The sequence below is a fragment of the Rhipicephalus microplus genome, unplaced genomic scaffold, assembly GCF_043290135.1.
Source record: "Rhipicephalus microplus isolate Deutch F79 unplaced genomic scaffold, USDA_Rmic scaffold_13, whole genome shotgun sequence".
Taxonomy (NCBI): Eukaryota; Metazoa; Arthropoda; class Arachnida; order Ixodida; family Ixodidae; genus Rhipicephalus; species Rhipicephalus microplus.
In genome coordinates this window covers 17,414,913-17,436,954 of record NW_027464586.1, presented here as the reverse complement: position 1 = coordinate 17,436,954, position 22,042 = coordinate 17,414,913, and positions in this window count along the sequence as shown.

Sequence of the window (22,042 nt, the reverse complement as noted above, 5' to 3'; positions counted from 1 at the left end):
TAATTAGCCGCAACCCTTCTGCGTGACTCTTGTCCGCACTCTCCGGACAGGCCAATAACAGTGAGTCTTCAATGCATGGCACAAGATTCAACTGTGATTGTCAAGGATTTCGGCTTGAGGAAGTTCCTTCACTGATTTTTTTTATAAAGGACGCCATAGCAGAAGGCTTTGTGAATTTTCATCAAGTGGAGTTCAATTATTTGCATTTAAGCGATAAGTCCAACCACACAAGCCTCGCGCATTTTCGAATTCAGTGAATAGCATGTGTGAGAGCCTCAAAAAAGATTGTGTCGTATCGTGTGTGTATTCATTACCCAATGCGTGAGTGCCAAAAATGCAGGCTGTGCCCACACACACCTCTACTACTCTCACTGCTTTCTACAAATGGAAAACTAAGTGGCACGAGAACGTGGCTGGGGACAGCTGATTTTAAATCAATGCGTATGTGGCAAAGTGCGTTTTGAAGAGTAGGCTCTCTACACCCTCATGCGAAGTGCGCTGTCATTCTATAAAGATAAGTAAATTTTACTCGTGGTGGCTGCTTAGGTCATAAAAGCAGGGAGGGAGGCAGTGCCTATAGACCAGTCGTGATCTACCATTCTTTCGATAATATTGTTCCCTTCACAATAGATCAGGTAATGGTGCATTTACTAAAATTGATACTGCCATACCATCTAATAATGCTGTCTCGATTCATCTTGTTGGCATCACCTAAAGGAGTACCGATACGAATTTTCAATATTTAGGCATTTTTGTTCTATACAAGACGATTGGTTTCAAGAAGAGAGTTCTGTGTTGCCTGGGAAAGCATCGCATATCATTTTGATACCTCAACCTTTAAAAGGCACTTTCAGTTTCAGTATCGAGTAAGCTGTTTTTCCATGGGATGACAATGTAGTGTGACCTTGAGGGAACTCGACAATTCGCTACGTACTATTGGCTCATAAGCGATCTACTTGTGGTACATATAAACCATGAGTGCATTGTCCCTATTCACCATGACAGTGATTTCTGTAATTTAGGCTGCACGGAACACTTCGTTTGAAAACTCGCAGGAATTTTGTTGACTCCTCACGATAATGTCCACTTCATTGCTTGCCAATACTCTCCAAAGAAAACTTTAAAATCAAAGTAACTATCGTATGCATGCTGGCAGACTATTGTGCGGTAAGTGGTAATAAAAATTGCATACCGAAGAAACTATAAATGTCCTTTTTGCGATGTCTCGAAATTTCTCAGTACACCTTTAAAAGACACTAAAGCCAAAAACGCTTTTCACGTGTTAGATAAGTAAATTTATCAGTGCAGGCAATACCACTTGTACCGCGAAAAGACGCTTGGTAAGTGAGAAAACGCACGAAAAGAAAATGTGGGTGGAGATACCGCCTTGGTCTTCCCGCACGAAACCACGCGATATCAAGAAATTCAGACGCAAAAACGCACGAAAAGAAAATGTGGATGGAGATGCCGCCTTGGTCTTGCCGCACGAAACCACGCGATATCAAGAAATTCAGACACAAAAACGCACGAAAAGAAAATGTGGGTGGATATGCCGCCTTGGTCTCCCCGCACGAAACCACGCGATATCAAGACATTCAGACGCAAAAACGCACGAAAAGAAAATGTGGGTGGAGATGCCGCCTTTATCTTCTCGCACGAAACCACGCGACATCAAGAAATTCAGACGCTTGCACTGGGACTTACGTAGATATTAATTCATAAATGTAGAGTACACAGTCATCTGTTGGTATGATGAACCTAAGATACGAAGTTTCAGGAATATTCATCAATCCAATGTTGGGAAAATACAATACATTTTCAAAATTTGAGCATCACGAATTACAAAGTAAACTTGAACCCTAATTTTCTTTGCTGATAATGAACTTGTGGCATGAGAGGTGTCAGTGTGCAGCGTGTCAGTATAAACTGAGACATTGCTTTTCTTCAGTGTATATAAGAAAATATTGTTAACTGCTGGTGCAACACGAGTCAGTCCCAACACTGTTTTGAAACAATATATGATTTTAAATGCCTAGAAAAATATATTTCAAGTAAAACATCAGAGGTTCACTGATATTTTAGTCATATCACTTCATTGATTTTGGTCCTGTCATTGACCCTGTGTTCTAGCGACTTAACAGTGGTCATGAGTTCTTTTGGGGGCGAGGCGCAGCGTTATTATGATCCCTTTATTGTGCCCAATTCAGAAGCTATCATAATTTTTCTGCGGGAGAATGCTCCGAAGACATGCAGTGAATTTAGCTTAGATGTCGAAGACTTGTACTACCGTGAAATGGGGTTACTTTTTCACAGATGTTTCATGTTTTTTGTCCTTGCTAGAGAATTGTCAGTGTAAAGGCAAATGAATAATGGCACAATGTTTAAAAAGCCTTTTTCTCGCACAACGGAGTGTTTTACTGATCCGCATTTTTAAAACAAATGGCTCTATTGGGGTGGGGAGGTGAGGTGGGGCGAATGACTCTACATCGTGTGGGGCAATTTTGTCACAACGTTGTTTTTGGCTGAATATGATTGAGGGAAAAAGTTTAGCACGAAGCTACACAAACAAAAGTTCATTTGAGTTATCTACAACTGCTTTCTGTTCTAGGAACCTCAAAGTTGTATGAAAATTTATTCATACATGTACCTCCTCAATCAAGATGTTTTACCTCAAAAATACTTTGCTTGCTTAGTGGATTCAATTGAGTGCAAAACTGCATTTTTGCAGTCCGGCCATCTTCGGTTCTTTAAGGTCCTCCCCATAGTATCGATCATGTGCCTATCAGGTTTGACTTTACTTGCTAATCCCAGGTAAAGGGGTCGTTAACAGTTTGCTGTGTCAAATTTATCCTTCTCGAAGGTATTTTCTCCGGAACCCGCACCCTCACATCCTAAACGTTGCTAGTATAGGGAACCAGTGCTGCAGTTTCCACTGCCACCCTGGCGGTGAGAGCGCGCACTTCTCAGCTGCTCCTGCAGACGAGAGTGGCGGCTGGTGTCGATGGTGCATGCGCACATCGCCGTAACAAAATCAAAAGAGTGGCTACTCGGGCTGATTGGTATTGTATTTTTAGAGAAATATACTTTTAGGCAACAGAATAGTTTTCAGAGGGAAAATATAGCAGAGAGATAGGACAGAGCGCACCCTTACAACCAATTTTATTGAACAGATAGCGGGAATGTATATACAGCCGAGAGGGTCAGGAGATCGCACAAAAAAGAGGACAAAAGATGGTGCATGCGTCAGAACACCTTATTAGAATCTTCAAATGACAACTTAACTGAAATGATATCTTTCAATCTGTCGGATATTTATTACAGGTATCTTTTCAGTTAAGTCGACATTTTAAGGCTGGATTAAGATAGTCTGGAACGGGTGCCATCATTTTTCTTCTTTTCTGTGCGTGATCTCCTCGCCTTCTTGAGCGTATGTATATTCACGCAATCTGTGCAACAAAATTGGCTATAAGTGTGCGCTCTGTCCTATCTCTCTGCTAGACCGTCCTTCTGAAACGTTCCCTGCGCACTAAGGAAATAGATTTCTCTAAAAAAAAACCAAAGGGCACTGGTTGTAGTGCTCCGTATTCAAGTGAAACAGTATATAAAAAGAGCACGTATAAAGGAAAGCGCGAACGTAGAAAGAGGAGGCAGCATTGCATCCAAGTGGTTACCCGTGCAAAATTCTGCTCTCGCTCTTCTTGCTAGTGCTGTCGGGTTCATTCCTGAACCAAATAGCACGTGTGTGCTATAGTAATTCGATAGTGAAGTCAGCTACTAATGGAAACCAGGGCCAAATAGTCAGTTTAAGCGGTGTTTAGCCGAAAATGAAACGACCACTGAGCTTTGAGTAGTGAACTTCAAGACTAACAAAGTTTCCTTGCATCCGTCCATTTGATCATCACCACCAAACTCCATCTAATGCCACCGCGTGTAGTGAAAAAAAAAACGATAGGCAGGTAGTCTTTTTTATTGTAAACAGTTGCGAGTGAAGGAAAGCTGAGTTGTCCACAACACCTGTTCGGGGCCGAAATGTCTATGTTTAACTTACTCGGGCAGAAGACAAGGTTCTTGTTACGAGCAAAGAAGCGGACTACTCAAAGCGTAGCTTTATGGAGCCAGCCGAATCGGTAAGCGTTTTCTCCCCTACTGGTGTGGCTAAGTAACATCAAAACTTATGCGTTGCTAGAAAATTAACCAATCTCTTCGTTGTTTACTTCTTGTTTATTTTACCTGAGACACAGTTTCATCTTTTTCCGCTTACCTGCGTCGGCCTCAAATGAACATGTCTGTTCAACATCGATAATTGGTGGGCTTTATTGTGCCAACAAGATATCTTTCTGAGGTACGCTGTAGTGTGCGTTGTGACCGCTTGGGTTACTCCAATGCGCACATAACTTTTGGTTCATGGGTGTTTTTTATATATATCATTTTCATTAGATGCAGCTATTGTGGTCGGAGATTCATCCCGCGCTCTCAAGCATACGACCGCGACACCACCCGTGCTACGCTGCCACAGTGGTTTGCTTGATCAACGTCCACGTACATATATACCGCAGACATGACGTACATATTGCGCCAGGAAAAAGAAGAGATTCCGCAGCTACTTATTATTATTTTTTTACTACAGAAGTGCACATAGTAGTATCGTCGCCGCACAGGCACATAAGACGGTACTACCATAGCAGGAAATCCCAACCAGAAAATGATCACGAGGGAGTTGCCATTACTGCACAACATTGTCTCCTCGATGCCGAATGCACAAATGCAGTCCGCTTTGCAAAGCTTCTCTCCGTTTTCAAGTGACTTTCATGTAAATGTAGCCTTCAGACAGTCCTTTTTTACCACAGCGCAGTATTTCTGGCTTTTACAGCTGTTCGTACCAAAATGAAGCACGGCAGTGCCACACCTGCGTGCTCTCCCTGCATCCAGTCATCTGGGCGCGAATGGCTGAGTTGTGTAGCGACTCTCTGCGAAGTCCTGTTTTTTTGGCGAGCCACTTATGCAGTCCTGGTGTCCTATGAAACCAAGACTTCAGATCGATGCAATTCCCAAAAAGCACGTAAAATTTCGGAGGCTTATTTAATGCGAAAAGAACAACATAGAAAACCACATCAGCATATCGTTCGTGGCGTTTGGCGATACCATTTAAAAATTAATGCTGGAGCTTTGTAATAATCCACAACTGTCAGTGCTGAAACTTGGTTTGCATAGATTCTTTCATCTTGTGTTGCCTATCTAATGGTCAGCCATCCTCGTGTGTAGTATTAGCTGACGTGTGCCCAAGAATAATTAAGAGTTGAATGTTCATGTGGTCGTGTGTCTTGTTGTCCTGATATAAATTTATACAGCCATAGGCTATAGCTGACGAGAAGTTCACCTGGCTTGCAAACTTCTAAGTCATGTTTAAAAATCATGAAAGACCTTGTGTTTATTTGTAAATTACTCAAATAGGCGTGTTTTATTCAACATTCACTGAAACCTAATTCTAAATACTTTGGTCTGTTTAGGAATTTCACGCACAATGACCGTTGAAGTATTTGTTCATTTCTTTTATTAATGGCCACATGTCATTTGATCAGGATAGTACAACATAATGTCTGCTGTCATTATTTTTTGATGTTTTAGCTCGTATATATGTTATTCTGCAGTGCTTAGAACTTATATTGAAGTGTTCATTTCTATTCACGTATGCAGGTGTTTGAAAAAGCTCAGCATTTCATCAAGAGGTCGCTGTTGAAGTTTGTTGGCCTCGATGGTGCTTAGGAAAGGCACTTCACAGATGTGTTCATAGATTTGCAGCCCGATCGCTGCTGCCCCTCAGAACAAGGATCTGCGACAGCCTGTGATGGCTGGTTTTCGGCCCGATCGATGCTTTCAGGACCCTGGCAGCCCACTATCATTGCCTCATCTGCAGCATCTAAATCATTGCCCAGGATCTGCTGCCTTTGCCTGCCCTACACCCATACAGCCTTGCTGAGCTCTTCTCTTAGTTTGGGCTGTACTACTGAGCAGCGGTAACTTGAAAAGCTGAATTAAAAATAAATGGTTTGACTTTGGTATACTTAAAAATAAAGCTACAAAAATGTCTTCTGGTATTCTTATTTATACTTTGCTTCTGTGCGGAATATTTTCCAGGAGCTGTTATTTTAGTTATTGTTTTTAGCGATTACTTTATGGAAAAGCCTGTGTAACAAGTTCTCGCAAAACTGAGGAGCAATGTATGGAGAAAACTATACAGTAACTAGACTTGTGCAGTCTTGTCCTCTACATGTGAGAATGGTAATTGGCAATGCAAGAAAAAAGACAAAACGGACGTTATAGTGGAATTATGTCGTGTTTCTCAACTAAGTCAACCAGTCGTCAGTCACCTTCAAGTATACTACACCGCGAAACTCGTATGGGGCTGCTATAAGCTGCTAGGGGAAGTTTTAGGGGTGTAATGTAAAGTGTGCCGGCTAAGCATTGCCAGTCGAAAAAAGCCCATAATAATAATGGTGGAATATTGGCAAGCCAATGGTACCCAGTATTCGTCGTAAAGCGAATGTTGGTGTAATAATGGCATTTCATTGGCAACAAAGTGGCCCACCCGAGAATGGTCCTATGCTTGATGTATGTTGGCAACTACGTCGGTGAAAAGACGGGCCTTCATTGGCTTGTGTAGAGTGGGCTGGCGTCGGCTGGATATTGACAAACACAACGGCAGAACTTCGGGCCCAGTTTGACTTGAACATCGGTCCTACATTGGTAGAAAATGCACTTGGCCGAAATGGCTCTTCGGGCGGATATTGCGGCCGACGTTAGCCGATACGAGTCCAAGATTGGTCCAACGTCGGTGTGCTGCTTCGGTGTTGGTGTTTGACACTGTACGTTTCCAAGTATTTTTCACAGTCACAGATGACCTGAACGGTATACCGGAATTGCAAGTTTTTGCTGCGAAAACTATGTTCACAAAACTTTTGGACCTTTTTGACGTCCGTAACAATTTTCTCTAGCTTCGTGTTGTGCACTGTTGGACCAATATAGAGAGATAACCTGACTGTGTCTTGCGTACTGGGCTAGTAAAATCTCTCTTGTGTGCGTCTGAAAGTTCTAATGTACTGGAGATCACCCAGCTGCCAAGTGGTCCTTCATGCCTGTCAGTATGTCGAATTGTAGACTCTGTGACTTGACCAGAAGGAAGTGTGTGCCTTTAGCCGAATAAATTGGTCTTGTGGAGAAGGTGACTATAGTTATAGCGCGAGAACAAAACGATGACAAAGGGAGACGCATAGCGCTCATCTCCTTCGCGTTTCTTTGTCATCGTTCTGCTTTTACACTATAACTATCATCATGTTATACTGAATAGTCCAAACTGCCACAGTTCTATATAGAGGAGGCGTTCATGGTTACAAAAGTAAGTGGTTGGCGTGACGACGTGGTGTCAGGACAAGAAATGGCTCAAAACTAGCACGAGTTTCTTGTTGTATTGTAGAGGGGAGGCACAGGAAGGGTGGTGCCGCTACATGCATTGCCAAAACAAACTGCTCTATTCCACGCCCTGCCAATGTCGACTTCATTGTCATCACCGCGTCGGTACACCAGCACGCGAGCGGACCCAACACCGCAGCATACATGGAGTCGCAGTCAAGATATGCCTATATGAGAGTATTGGTCAACAAGGCAGCGGTGGCGAAATTGTGCTCACCTTTCTTCAGGGTGTTGAGGTTGGGTAGCACACTGGGGCATCCCGTCAGGTGTAGTGAAATTAGGTTCTTTAATGTCCCATGTTAGATACCTTCCTTCAAAGTGGTCGCGATGTGTCATCAAGGTTTTGTCGGTGTGAACCGTTGGGGGAGCAGATGTAGGCGCCATTGTCGTGTGAATTTGTACGAGGGTGTGGCATTGAGACAGGGCTTGTTTTAAAAAGTGGTGCAATGAGGGATGCATTGGCAAGTGGGTTGACCGAGTGGAAGAAACGCTGCTATACTTGACCCACAATGACTCGAAACTGCACGTCCTTCTTAAACCGTAAGCAGCAGCATCACGGCGGTGATTCAGGGCAGTGCTTGGCGTTCCCCGATTCCACTGAGCTGCACAGCTTCGCCGAGCACTTGTTCGAATATGAGTGCGTCAGCTGACGAACTAAACGCTGGCTGACCGCAGGAATGACGTGAAGGACTTACGAGGATGTCGATAATAGTTGCCTTTTCAGCCAATGCTTGTGGTAGGAGTTTAGAGACATTGGAGGCGCGATGGGAGTGTAGACCCGTCGCGCCTCGGTGAAGACTTGGCGAAGAGAGATCTGAATTGTCTACAGACTCTTGCAGGGCTGCTGGCGTTGGTACATCAATTTTTTACAGGTGTAAGGAAAGTACACAAAAGTGCTGTGTTTAGGTACGATTTGTGGCTAAAAGGACTTAAAAGCGCCGAGGAACGTCAAACCGAAACTGAAGAAGACGAGCGGAGGGCAGGTGGCACGAAGGCGATAACAAGAAATGAAAAAGAAGAGGAGAAGAAGAAGGAACGTGCGAAAGCGAGCTCGAGCGTGGAGGCCACGAAGGCAGACGAAGGAGTGCGCCGATCGAGAGGACGAGTTCCTGGGAGCGTTCCTGAGCCGGACGTGGGACCCGTACGTGTCGGCCAGGTCAAGCTACGGCGTGTTCGTTCGGGGTCGAGTCCGCCGGCCTGTACAAAGTGCAAGGACGGGGCCTGCTGAACGGCTCCTGTCTGGGTGCAGTGGCCGGGAGCAGGTTCGTGGGCGAGGCCTACCGGGCGTGGTCCTCGTGAGCCGGGGCCTGACCCTGAACCTCAGGAGTTGCGACCCTGACTGCTGGCCGCGACGTCTGACTAAACGGCGCTGCACACGGTAGCGCATCCGTGTGCCGTCAGCCGTTCCAGCCGCTCCAGCCATGCCACCTTTGCCCTCGCGCACGTCGACGACCGCATCATGTCGGGACGACGGGGACCCAAACTGTGAGGCAGCGTTTTCCTCTTGCGAACTGAGAACTATACGCGCTGGACTCAGAGTAAGCGTAGCCGCGAGCTCTCCGCATAATAGAGGTCTGACTCTCGTACATGTTGCGTGATGCCTGGCGTGTAGTGTTGGACATATAGTTTTATTTTCACCTGCCACTTCGTTCTCTAGTGTACAATATAACGCTTCTTTTGTTCGCATTCATTGTTGATGTTAATCCTTTCTCGTCCGCTATCAACAAACATAGTGACGAACGTCCTTAACCATCACAATTTCTGGCGTCCGCGAGACAGGACTAAGCTCTCGCCTCACATCTGAGAGCCTCACGTTGTTTGTTTGTGGCGGACGTGGATGGACGACAAGAGAAAGCTAGTTGAGCTAGGGAAGGAGATGGGGCTGAGTGGTGAGGTTTTGCTGGCATGGGTGAGCGCTGAAGAAAAAGAAATGAGGGACCAGAGAGCAAAAGATCGAGAGGAGGCACGGCTAGCAGCACAGGTGGAGCATGAGCGTGAAATAGCTCGCATGGAGGCTGGAAGGCTCCTGCTCGAGGAGCGACGTCGTGTCGCAAAAGCGCAGCGGCCGAGCACGAGTTCTGCGGACGATAGTATGGGTGGTGGTCACAGTTTTCGCAGCCCACACAAAATGATTCCGCCCTACAATGAGAGTAGGGACGAACTGGATGCCTACATCCAGAGATTTGAGAGGGTTGCCATGAGCCAAGGCTGGCCAACCGACAAGTGGGCCCTGTCACTGAGCTTGTGTTTTACGGGAGAAGCCTTGACCGTGGTAGGACGGATGTCTGCAGAAGACTCTACGGACTACGCAAAGCTCAAGCAGACGCTCCTCCAGCGGTTCCGTTATACGGAGGAGGGATACCGCACGAAGTTTAGGGATGCCCGGCCCGAGAATACTGAGACAGTTCGAAAGTTCGCGGGACGTCTCTGTGGATACTTCGACCATTGGCAGGAGCTGGCGAAGACTCCCAAAACTTATGATGCACTGCGAGACAAGATGGTGTCCGAGCGATTCCTCAGGCGGTGCGACGAGAAGTTGGCTGTTTTCCTGAAGGAGCGAGGATGTCATAACCTGGACACGTTGGCAACGACGGCTGATCAATATTTGGAAGCTCAGGGAATTGTGAATGTCACTAGAGGAAAAGACGAAAAAGGGAAACCGATTGCTACAGCTAAAGTTGACACTGTCAGCGAAAGCAAAAGAAAACCGCTTTGTTTTCTGTGCAACAAGCCGGGTCATCGAGCTTCCGATTGCTGGACAAAGTCCCGAGCGCCCAAGTCGACGTCGTGCTGGATCTGTAAGAAGTCGGGGCACAGATCCGATAGTTGTCCCTCAAACTCGGGAAAACGTAGAGAGGCATCATGTTCCGTCTTGGGATACCAGAAAGCGCAGCATAAGAAAGCAATGGAAGATGCGCCTGACAATCAGGAGGAGAAACATTGTCATGACATGTGTGATGGGACCCAAAGCAACGCAACTTGCGACAACGGGTCAAAACAAATGCCAACTCTAAAGGGCTATCTGGAAGGGAAGCTGGATACCGTATTGCGGGATACCGGTTGCAATACAGTAGTGGTGAAACGATAGCTAGTTCCTGACTGCAACTTGACTGGCAACACCCGTACCATTCGATTATTGGACCGATCTGCAAAAGTCTTACCAGAAGCAGAGGTGTACATTGATTCTCTGTTTTTCAGAGGTCAGGTGCTTGCTGTTTGTATGGAGAATCCATTGTATGAAGTCGTGCTTGGCAACATTGCGGGTGTACTGTCGGCTGCCCGACCAGCCCCGAAGCAGCCAGCAGGACGTCCAAAACTAGCACAGATTCACCGTGATCCAGTATGCACTGAAGAAGAACCTGAAGATGCAACCTCATCAGATAGAAGACAAGATGACATGTCGGCGGCTGCAGGAAAAGAAAGGAAAAAGCCCAGTGAACTGATTGTTCTTCGGATCCAACCCCTGGATATCAGCCGGGAAGGGCTAAAGAATTTACAGCACGCAGATCCCACGCTGGAAACCTGCTTCGCCGCATTGGGGAAGGTCATATCTAAGAAGCCAGCAGTCACTGAGTTTGTGCTGGTACGCGACATTCTTTTCCGGCGCCACCGCACGGCAGGAAGACGAGACTTGGAGCAACTTGTAGTACCCAAGGATCTTCGGAACACCGTAATGAAGATGGCTCATGAAGGTCTTCTGTCTGGTCACCAAGGGCAAAGAAGGACAACAGACCGTGTCCTTACAGAGTTTTATTGGCCGGTTGTACGGGCTGATGTGATACGGTTCGTGAAGTCGTGCGACGTATGTCAGAAGACCGTGCCTAAACACCTCGTCGGACGAGTTCCATTGGGAAATATGCCTATCATAGGCACACCTTCTCAGCGGATCGCCATCGATATTATCGGCCCTCTGTCACCAGCGTCATCCAAGGGCAACAAGTATGTCTTAACGATGGTAGACTTCGCCACGCGTTACCCCGATGCGGTGGCACTTCCGAGCATCGAGACAGAGCGCATAGCGGAAGCACTAGTAGAGATGTTCTCCCGCGTTGGAGTGCCCCGTGAGATAGTGAGCGACCGTGGAAAGTCGTTCACCTCGAGTCTCATGCAGGAACTCGGTCGGCTACTTTCATTTCGTCAGCTACCCACAACACCTTATCACCCCATGGCCAATGGACTACTGGAGAGATTTAATGGCACTCTCAAAAAATGGTTCAACGCATGTGTCAAGAACGGCCGCAACATTGGGACAGATACTTGGCTCCCCTGCTCATTGCATACCGTGAAGTTCCCCAAACGAGCCTTGGATTCGCGCCGTTCGATCTCCTCTATGGCAGATTTGTACGCGGGCCAATGACGATCCCTAAGGAACTGTGGACAGGGGCCAACATCGATCCTGAAACGAAAACAACATACGAGTATGTTATAGATTTCCAGGAGCGACTGCAAGACACCTGCAAGGTAGCACATGAAGAACTCCTGAAGGCGAAAATGACACAGAAGAAATGTTACGATAGGAAAGCAAGAGTTCGACAACTATCACCCAGAGACAAAGTATTGCTGTTGCTACCATCAGATAAGAATAAATTGATCTTGACATGGAAGGGACCCTTCACAGTGCTTGAAAAACGCCGTGACTATGACTACGAGATAGATCTCGGAACACGGAGAAGTCTTTTTCACATCAACCTTCTCAAGAAATACCACGAAAGGGAGCCTATTGCTTACTGAGTATGACTTTGTGGTTGAGTACATTATGGGCTCCGACAACGTAGGTGCCGACTACATCAGCCGCATTTGACTTCTCCGCTGGTTAGCGTTTAGTGGTGGCACAATTTCTTTTCATGTCAATTCACCCTTTCCCTAACGGAATGAACTTCTGCAAATAATGTTTTTTTTGCTATGTTTTTGCTTTTGGGTACTCCACCTCGCGCGCTTGTGAAAAGTTGTTTTCCCCCAAAACAACTTTCTTGAGCAGGGGGATATTTGTAAGGAAAGTACACAAAAGTGCTGTGTTTAGGTACGATTTGTGGCTAAAAGGACTTAAAAGCGCCGAGGAACGTCAAACCGAAACTGAACAAGACGAGCGGAGGGCAGGTGGCACGAAAGCGATAACAAGAAATGAAAAAGAAGAGGAGAAGAAGAAGGAACGTGCGAAAGCGAGCTCGAGCGTGGAGGCCACGAAGGCAGACGAAGCAGTGCGCCGCTCGAGAGGACGAGTTCCTGGGAGCGTTCCTGAGCCGGACGTGGGACCCGTACGTGTCGGCCAGGTCGAGCTTCGGCGTGTTCGTTCGGGGTCGAGTCCGCCGGCCTGTACAAGGTGCAAAGACGGGGCCTGCTGAACGGCTCCTGCCTGGGTGCAGTGGCCGGGAGCAGGTTCGTGGGCGAGGCCTACCGGGCGTGGTCCTCGTGAGCCGGGGCCTGACCCTGAACCTCAGGAGTTGCGACCCTGACTGCTGGCCGCGACGTCTGACTAAACGGCGCTGCACACGGTAGCGCATCCGTGTGCCGTCAGCCGTTCCAGCCGCTCCAGCCATGCCACCTTTGCCCTCGCGCACGTCGACGACCGCATCATGTCGGGACGACGGGGACCCAAACTGTGAGGCAGCGTTTTCCTCTTGCGAACTGAGAACTATACGCGCTGGACTCGGAGTAAGCGTAGCCGCGAGCTCTCCGCATAATAGAGGTCTGACTCTCGAACATGTTGCGTGACGCTTGGCGTGTAGTGTTGGACATATAGTTTTATTTTCACCTGCCACTTCGTTCTCTAGTGTACAATATAACGCTTCTTTTGTTCGCATTCATTGTTGATGTTAATCCTTTCTCGTCCGCTATCAACAAACATAGTGACGAACGTCCTTAACCATCACAACAGGTAATGTGTTCAGTAAATAGTTTCACATGAGGCAAGGCCTCGGACCGGTAGGAGAGGAGCCATTTTCAAACGATACAAAATATGTTACTTTATCGAACACAGGAACAGGAAATAGAGAAAAAATCACACCATATTCACACAGTGAATGATAACTGGTGCGATGTATCGGAGGGTTTTATTTGTGAACTGTGAATCCTCCGTCCATCCATCCATCCATCAGTACCTGCCCGTCCATCTAGATTTTTGTTTGTCCGTCCCTTTGTCAGCCTGTTAGTCAATCAGTCAGTCACTCTGTCTGTTCATTCATCCATCTCACAAAGCACCTGCTGAAATAGACATAGAGCTACGCAGTGGCTGTTCATCTGTCCGTCAGTTCTTTGGCATTCTCTCTGTCTGTCTCTCCGTCCTCACCTACCAAGTGAGTGATAGGATTAGGCGGTCAGGTACTAAAAGAGACATGCGTGTACAGAGCCACTGCTTAAAAAGCTTCACCCTTAAATGTCCAAGAAACCACGACAAATAATTACGGTAAGTTCACAACAACGCTACTTTTAACTGCATCACTAGACAAAAACTTTCTTTCAGTGTTCCAAAAGCTGAACCATCTCTCCGGTGGGAACCCTGACGAGCTGTGAAGTAGCAGCGTTGAGCATGTCTGTGGTCAGTATGGTTGAACGGCGATAACGCGTGTGATGCGGCGAGGGCTGGAAAATTCGTTTAAAGCGATGACTGGAGTAGGTCTTGTAGGTGACATGTATAGACATGTCTCAACGCGTACGTTAGCCGCATGTCAGGTTTATTGCGCGTGAACCAACGAGCTGTCGATGTATATATAAATGTCAGACTCTGTCCAGGCGGCGCTGCGACAAACGCCGCCATCAGGGCCCCCATCGACGCGCCCACCATAAGTGGGTAGTGCATAGTGCACCATCCACAAGCGAACGTGCATAAAACCTCCTGTTCCATTGGCCTTCAGGCGCACTTTTCTGAAAATCAAGGACGTGGCAAGCTTCTTACTTCAATCCAACCTTGCTTTAGAGAAGTAGGAAGCTCATCAAAACAAACTTTGGGTACTATGCGAAAGATGCTGCATTTATATCGGAGTACTGCAACTCGAATGCAAGCAAGCAAGTGCAAGCGATGATCCGATGACAATGAGTTGCAGGCAAGCACTCTGACGTCCGTTCTGTAACGTCTGAATTTGTTTAACTTGGTCACACACGTGATGCCTAAGCGATGAATTGCACACGTGATCAATCTATCTTACGATTAGTGGTACGAAAGTCACTTTATTCGGCACAAACAGCTCTGGCGAGTTTCGCCATTGCAGTTGCATTCTCCACCGATCTCTCACTTTTTGTGCGCTTAACTGTTTTAATACAGATGCTTCAATGTACTCTAGACGATGGTCATTCATTTGTATATACTGCAAACGGGGATGCATTCATGTTCACTTTCTCGGTGTACAACGAAATGCAAAACCGAGGCTTCCAAGATAGCTCGGGCATTCGGGAAGACCAACGGCAAGAAAAAAAACCTATTTGTGGTGAAGATCATTTCGCCATTTGCCTGTATGACGTGCATGTTCGTATTTCACAGATAAAGGCGGAACTTAGTGCCTTGAAAACCCTCAGGCGTGATGGTGTGGAGCTTCAGGTTATCAGCAGTGCCGGTTTTCTCGCGCGCGTCACCTGTCTACTGCTACTCGGTGCGCATCGCTGTCAGGAGCTCTGTTAAGCTTCATAATCAGAGTTAATACGATATGAAAGCTACTCAGAACAATAATAGGAGGCCTAGATTACCTCACTTTCTCACGCGAACGGCTATAGACAACGCGAGTGATTCGCTTACCCAACACAAGCACTGTGCAGTGCTCGCACCGTTCTGCTTCTTGAAGGCTGCGGAAGACAGTAAAATAAAGACTTTGAACTTCGTAACGATTCACAACGCCACTGTAGCGTCTGCTCGGGTCTTTTTTCGTAGAGCGTGGAGCTGTTCCGTCTGCTCTTGTTTTCGCCGTCCTTCTGGCAAGTGAACCAGCAAGCACTTCACGGCGACGAAGTCACGCACCTGACTAGCGAAAAAAAAAACTCGTAGCTCTTGTTCTAAGAGTTCAGTGCTCATATACACCTAATATTTAGCTCAATCGATGTTTTTGTGCTGTAGTTACACCCATTTGCACAACAAACTGTGCAAGGGAATCGGGCTTTGTACTACTCAAAACTGCGTCGACAGGTTGCATTGGGTGTTCGCAAAACTCCGGAGTCATACGTCAATCTTGCAGTAAAACAATTCGGCTATATGACAAGAGGAAATATGAGGCCATCATTCGTGAACTTGATGCCTTTCTTTCGTCGTTCCAGGACGGGTTTCGGCATCGACCTACTAACGAAACTTGGTTGCTCTTCAAAAACAAACAGCACCGGTTAGTTGATCAATTCATCCCTAAGCTAACCTCCCGTCCCACCCGCCGAAAGCCCTGGTTTCTGAAATTATTAAAAAACACTTGAAAACTAGAAGAAACGCCTTTTTCGTGCCGCGAAGACTAGAAACAATGCTTACCATGGGAAAAGTACGGCATTACAGAAAAAGCATATTCAAGAGAAGTGCGCAACGCAAAGTATTCATTCTTTCACAGTGAACTGCCTAAAACCCTGGCTGATTCACCAAAACATTTTTGTTCAAGTTATAAACCCACTTGACACCCCCCCTGTTATCTTCACTAATCAGTCTGGTCAGAAAGCAAGTAGTTTTGCGAGTTCGAATATGTTTAGAGAAGCATTTCATTTCGTCTTTATGAACGAGCCTAACCCTACTGATACGGAACTGTTCTCTTTTAGTCTGCCTGAAATGCCGACCGTAAACATAAGCTTCTCTGGTATCATTTCTTTAATAAATGAAATGAAATATTCATCTTTTATTGGTGCGGACAAAATAAATACCAAGCTGATAAAAAACACAAAGCACCTACCTGCCGAATTTTCGCTATTGCTGTCCTTTCAATCGCTGTCCGCGGGAATTCTTCCGTACGACTGGAAGTGTGGGAAGGTAATTCCAGTTCACAAATCAGGCAACGGAGACTGTCCGCTAAATTACCGCCCCATATCACTAACCAGTGTGTTGTGCAAACTCATGGAACATATTATATACTCTCAAATCATACAGTTCGTTGACTCCAACCACTTTTTTTTTTCGCTCACAACATGAATTTCGAAAAGGCCTTTCGTGCGAAACCCAATAAGCCCTTTTTATTCATGACCTGCATACTAACCTCGATACTTGCATACAAACAGATGCTATCTTTCTTGACTTCACCAAGGCCTATGAAAGTACCCCACAAGCGCCTACTAATGAAGCTTTCTCAATTGAATCTATTCCCCGACATTCTCTACTGAATTGCCCAATTTCTGACTAACCGCTTTCAATTTGTTCCCTTTGTTTTCCAGTCTAACTCGCTTCTGGTAACGTCCGGCGTACCGCAGGGGTCTGGCCTCGGTCTGGTGTTAATCCTAATATAAATCAACAACTTGCCTAACAATTCACCATGCAACATTCGCTTTTTCGCTGACGACTGTGTTATCTACAGAAAAATAATAACACTTCTGACCCAATTGCCCTACAGAATGACCTCAATAATGTGTTAGACTGGTGTAACGGCTGGATAATTACCCTTAATCCTAAAAAATGGAAAATATTTTCTTTCACCACCACAAAAGCCCGCTCCTATTTTCCTATGAATTTGCCAACATACCTGTCGAAACAAGTGACTTATATAGAGCTTGGTGTAACACAAACCCCTGATCTTTCCTGGCGGACGCATATTACTAATATAATTTCATCGGCTAATCGGTCATTAGGATTTTTAAAACGCCATCTGCGTCACTCACGTAAGACTATTGGCTTACCTATTACTAATACGACCCAAAATTAAGTACGCAACACCCATTTGGACCCCTCACCAAGTTTACCTAATAAACGCCTTCGAAGCAGTGCAAAATCGTGCTGCGCGTTTTATTCATTCTTCTTATTCATATGATATCAGTGTGTCATCCCTTAAAACGAATTTGGGCTGACCACTCTTTCGTATCGCCACAGAATCACTACACTATCACTTTACCACCAGCTTTATCGTATTTTTTTTCAGCCAACCTCCCTACATCGCTCCCGCCATGCGCATCCCTTCCCCCCGTACGGGCCATCCACTTCAAGTCTCCCGACCCCGTTCTAGCACCACTACCTTTTCTGCCTCTTTTTTTCTGCCGCGCAGCTGCAGAATTAAATGGCCTTCGCCGCGACATTGTGTCCATCACTTCTCCATCACATTTTGTTCAAAGTGTATCTATGTACCCGTCGTGTTAATAAATTGTGGCATTAGTTACATCTCTGCATAGCCCACCCCTTATATAACACCCCCTTGACGGGTCCTTAGGGTAATAAAGTGAAGTCTATAGCGAGTGGCGGTCGTGGCCAGTGTTGCGAGTGAACAGACGAGGCGGCAGCTGCGGGCGCAGCGGCGAGGGCGAGACTGACGTCCAAGCGCGCTCTGAGGAGAGCGTGTCGTCAATGCGCAGTAGTGGCGTGAAAGAGCGCGCCCTATTTGGCACCGTGCGAAGACCTTTGAACAACACTTTTGATTTTTAATAATTTATCAGGTTCGTCATGGTTGCTTCTACACCTTAGCCAGGGTATGATGGCTGTTTCGAGATAGATTTGCGGATCGCAGGGAGAGGTTCGAATTATTCTCGAACAGTCACTTAGATGACACCCGGCCTGTGAAGCACAGTCTTAGTGCCAGTTATGTCTTAAACGGGCGTGTCACCATTGTAGGCCTTCAGACAAGAGACGTGCACTATGTCGGTTCTGAGAGTAGTAGGGAATGAGTTCGATAATTTTGTGGTCGAAGAAATCTCATAGGTGAGAGGTGTCACCCGGCGCACTACTTGGTAGGACCCGAGAAATTGCAATTGAAGCTTCTCGCTGAGCTGAACACGACGAAATGGGAGCAACACTTGAACGAGAGAGCCCGGAGGAAATTGTGCCTCCCTTTGTCGACTCTCATACAGGGTCTTCTGTGCAGCCTGGGGCAGAGATAGCCGGGTGGGCTACCGTGCGTGTTATGAGAGCTCAGGTGGTGGCATCTTGAGCGCATTAAGCCGTGAATATTCAGTCGAATGGAAGCAAGTTATAACGAGGTAACAAATGATCACGCCCAAAGAGAATATAACAGGGTGAAACCTGAAGACACACAAAAAAAAAGTGTTTCGAACATCTCATCGATCTACGGTCACAGCGTCGATGGCCTTCTCTCGCTTCGGGTTTTCGGCTCATCACTGTCACTTCACGGCCATTTGTTTGCCTACATGTCACCTTCGTTATTTTTAACGCACGTGTGGTAAGTAGCATAATATCGACCCATATCGACAAGGCATACGAGACACCATCACCCCGGAACCTTAACACCTTATTTTGCACGGACAGATGTATTTAAATTTTCTTTTTTTCCACGAACAGTGGAAGAATCGAACCTTCTAAAAAACTCTGTATAAAGATTCACTTTGGTTGATTTACTGTGTGTAAACTGTGTGTTGGGTGTGTAAACCTGTATTTGCATGTTGAATTCTTTTCCTTTTCCTTTTCTATGTGACTTGAGTGCCTAACATGTACTTACTACTTGTACCGTGCCCACCTGCTTGGACCTGTGATGGTCTGCAGTATGCATTAAATAAAATAAATAACCCAATTTTAGTGGCAACATACCCGCTTAGGATGAATATTTTGCGGTAGGCCGCGCAAAAAAATTATGGCCTGCCTAAACGGCTTCACGGCTAAGTTAAAAGGGGACTGTTGTGTGCAAGAAAGCATTTTCAAGCGCCGATACAGCATTGTGTCGTCTGCTCACTTCGTGTCAAAAACGCAGAACACTTCGCGGTACTGGCGGTGACGTGTGTCGCCAGTGAATGGGTTCGGCACCGCGATGCTGGGTGCAGAACGGTTGTCCACCTGCACCTGTAGCGAGCAGAACTGCTGCCGAGTCAGGTTGCTCTGGTGCACTGGGTCATCCGCAATTTTTTCCGGCGCCAGTGTCTGCGCAGAAATAAAATCACTAGTCAACTTGGTTGTATTAGAAAGATGATCTATCAAGGCCACAGGGCAAGGTAAAATTAAAGAAAAAAACCTTGTCCTATCTTTCTTTTTAGGAATCAGTATAACATAATTAATAAATTTGTGTTCATTCAGGTATATGAGCATTCATTGTGCATTGTTTAACCGCAAAGCCGAGTACATGATTGCTACAGCAACAAATTGCGATGTCATGCTAAAAGCGGGAAGCAGCTCAAAACCTGATGAGCGCACCTCAAACGGATAGCGCGCACGAAGTTAGCATGCACATTACAAGCATGGACTGTCACGGCTTGACACTTAAAGTACGCTGCCTAAACAGAAATAAAAATGTACGAAAGGAACGCAGAAGTATGCACTGCTTCGTGAGTGAGCAGCGCGCTCCTTTTCTAAACGCCACGGCAAGTGACTTTCTTGAAGCATTGTACCTTCAAAGGAAGCACGTGGTGGAAGCACGAGAGGTACAAAACGCCCGAATCCTGACATAAGCTCTCGCATGAGTAAGCGACGACGCCAGAAAAATTTTGTACGTACTTCGACCACGCCATGTGGAGGCGCGCGCGCATAGCAACACGCGGACTGGCGCCGGGCAACGACCTTTAGAGCACGGGTGCCCAAAACGCATTTCTCGAGCCATCTAAAAACGCGCACAGATCGATGAACTCTGTATTCAGCCAGCGGTACGTAGTATGTACAATAGAGTTTCATACAGTAATATGTAGAGGGGAATCTGGTGCTGCGATTTTATACCTTCATGATAATTGGGAGTACAGGCTTCGTATTAGATAGGGTTAGCTAGTGAACTGTCTACAGACTTGTTTTCACAGTTTTAGTTTCGTTCTTCAGGCAGCAAGGGGTGAGGGGTACAGTAAAAAGGGCCGAGGCAGTGCCTTTGTTCAGACGCTGAAGACCACTAGGTCTGAAGTTTGCTGTGACGTCGGAGCGTGACGAGTTGTATTTGACAGTTTATACAAAGCGTAATTCACTCACCGCTGCGCATTGAGGTAGCGTCTCATGCCAGTTCAGGATATTGCCTACAGTTCATGTTTTTTCACAAGCGCGTGTTACTCACAATCGGTTTAAAAGGGCTCTGAAAAACTTTTTTGAGTAACCAATAAATTAATTTACCAGAATAGCGTATTGCCTCAGAAATCAACGCCACAAAATTTTGAGAATCTGTCCAGTACAAGCGGAGTTACAAAGATTTGTCACACGCTGCAATCGCATTCTGTCTTCTCTCGTCCCGGCGAAAGTGCTGGAAGCATAGCGGAGAGGGGTGGGGCGGGCAAACAAAAAACGTCAAGCGCGCCTTCTGACCTTGAACACTTTAGATGTTTTTTGTTAGAATGCACGGGTTTTTCATTGTGATCGCGCAGGCACGCCTGGACAAGTAGCGGCCTCCCGCGGCGATCTCTGTAATGGCCGAGCACGCCATTTTTAAATCATCCAGTGGCTAATAGATGGGCTAATACGAGTGATTTTTTTGGCTTATTCCGTGACTCGTCGAGAGAAGAAAAAGCAATTTTAGCTCACTTTCACAATTTATTGTATATTCCCGGCAACGTCCTGCGCTATTTTATTTCGCTCGCGTGTTGTGGCAGCATCTACTACCAATCGCCAGCATTTTCTGGCCAGGCTCAGAAAGTGTTTCAGGGCCCCTTTATATAGACGACAAAATGATGACAAAGACAAGTAGACACACCGTCACGCTCCGCTGGCTCGACTTCACAACAGAACCAGAGGTGCGCTGAGGGTAAACCACTTGGCCAGACGCCCCTAGCATCGCAGAAGACGAGACAATATATGTTTTTTTTTACATAATACTGTACTTTAGTTTAATTATTTGATAATTCGTACTTTCAAGGAAAAAAACAAGCATGTTTCTTTTCAAGCATTGCAAAAATAATTCATTCAAACTTGAAGCCAAATCTTGAACGCAATGACAGAGATATGCGTACCCTGATTGCTAAGTTTGCCCAGGTTGCCGCGCCGCGGTGGTCTAGTGGCTAAGATAATTGGCTGCTGAGCCGCAGGTTGCGGGATCAAATCCCAGCTGTGGCGGTTGCATATCTGATGGAGACGGCAATATTGTAGCCCCATGTGCTCAGATTTGGGTGCACGTTAAAGAACTACAGGTTATCAAAAATTCCTGAGCCTTCCACTACTCCATCTCTCATAATCATAAGGTGGTTTTGGGAAGTCAAACCCAACATATCAATCAATCAAATTTGCCCAGGTTTCACTTTTGCAACCTTGTCACGAAAACGTTTTGCAATAGAGTTTGCATACAAACTAATAAAGTAAGTCTCGGTAAAACTGAAGTTCATATCACATTGTTTTACACTTAGAAAAAAAGCGTCGCGAATCTCGGGAATGTAATCCACCCAGAGTGGATATGAAACGGGTCCGAAGCCTGTACTTCTCATGATTTCCATGAGGGTACAAGCGCCACTGATGAAGCCCACGTAGACATTAGCGCCAGAATCCCCTCTAGGTAACATTGAATGAAACTCCGTGGTGTGTATGAGCAGTTCGTCGTAGACAAGCTGAACAAGGTATGCTGTGGAGCTCAGTAGTTTG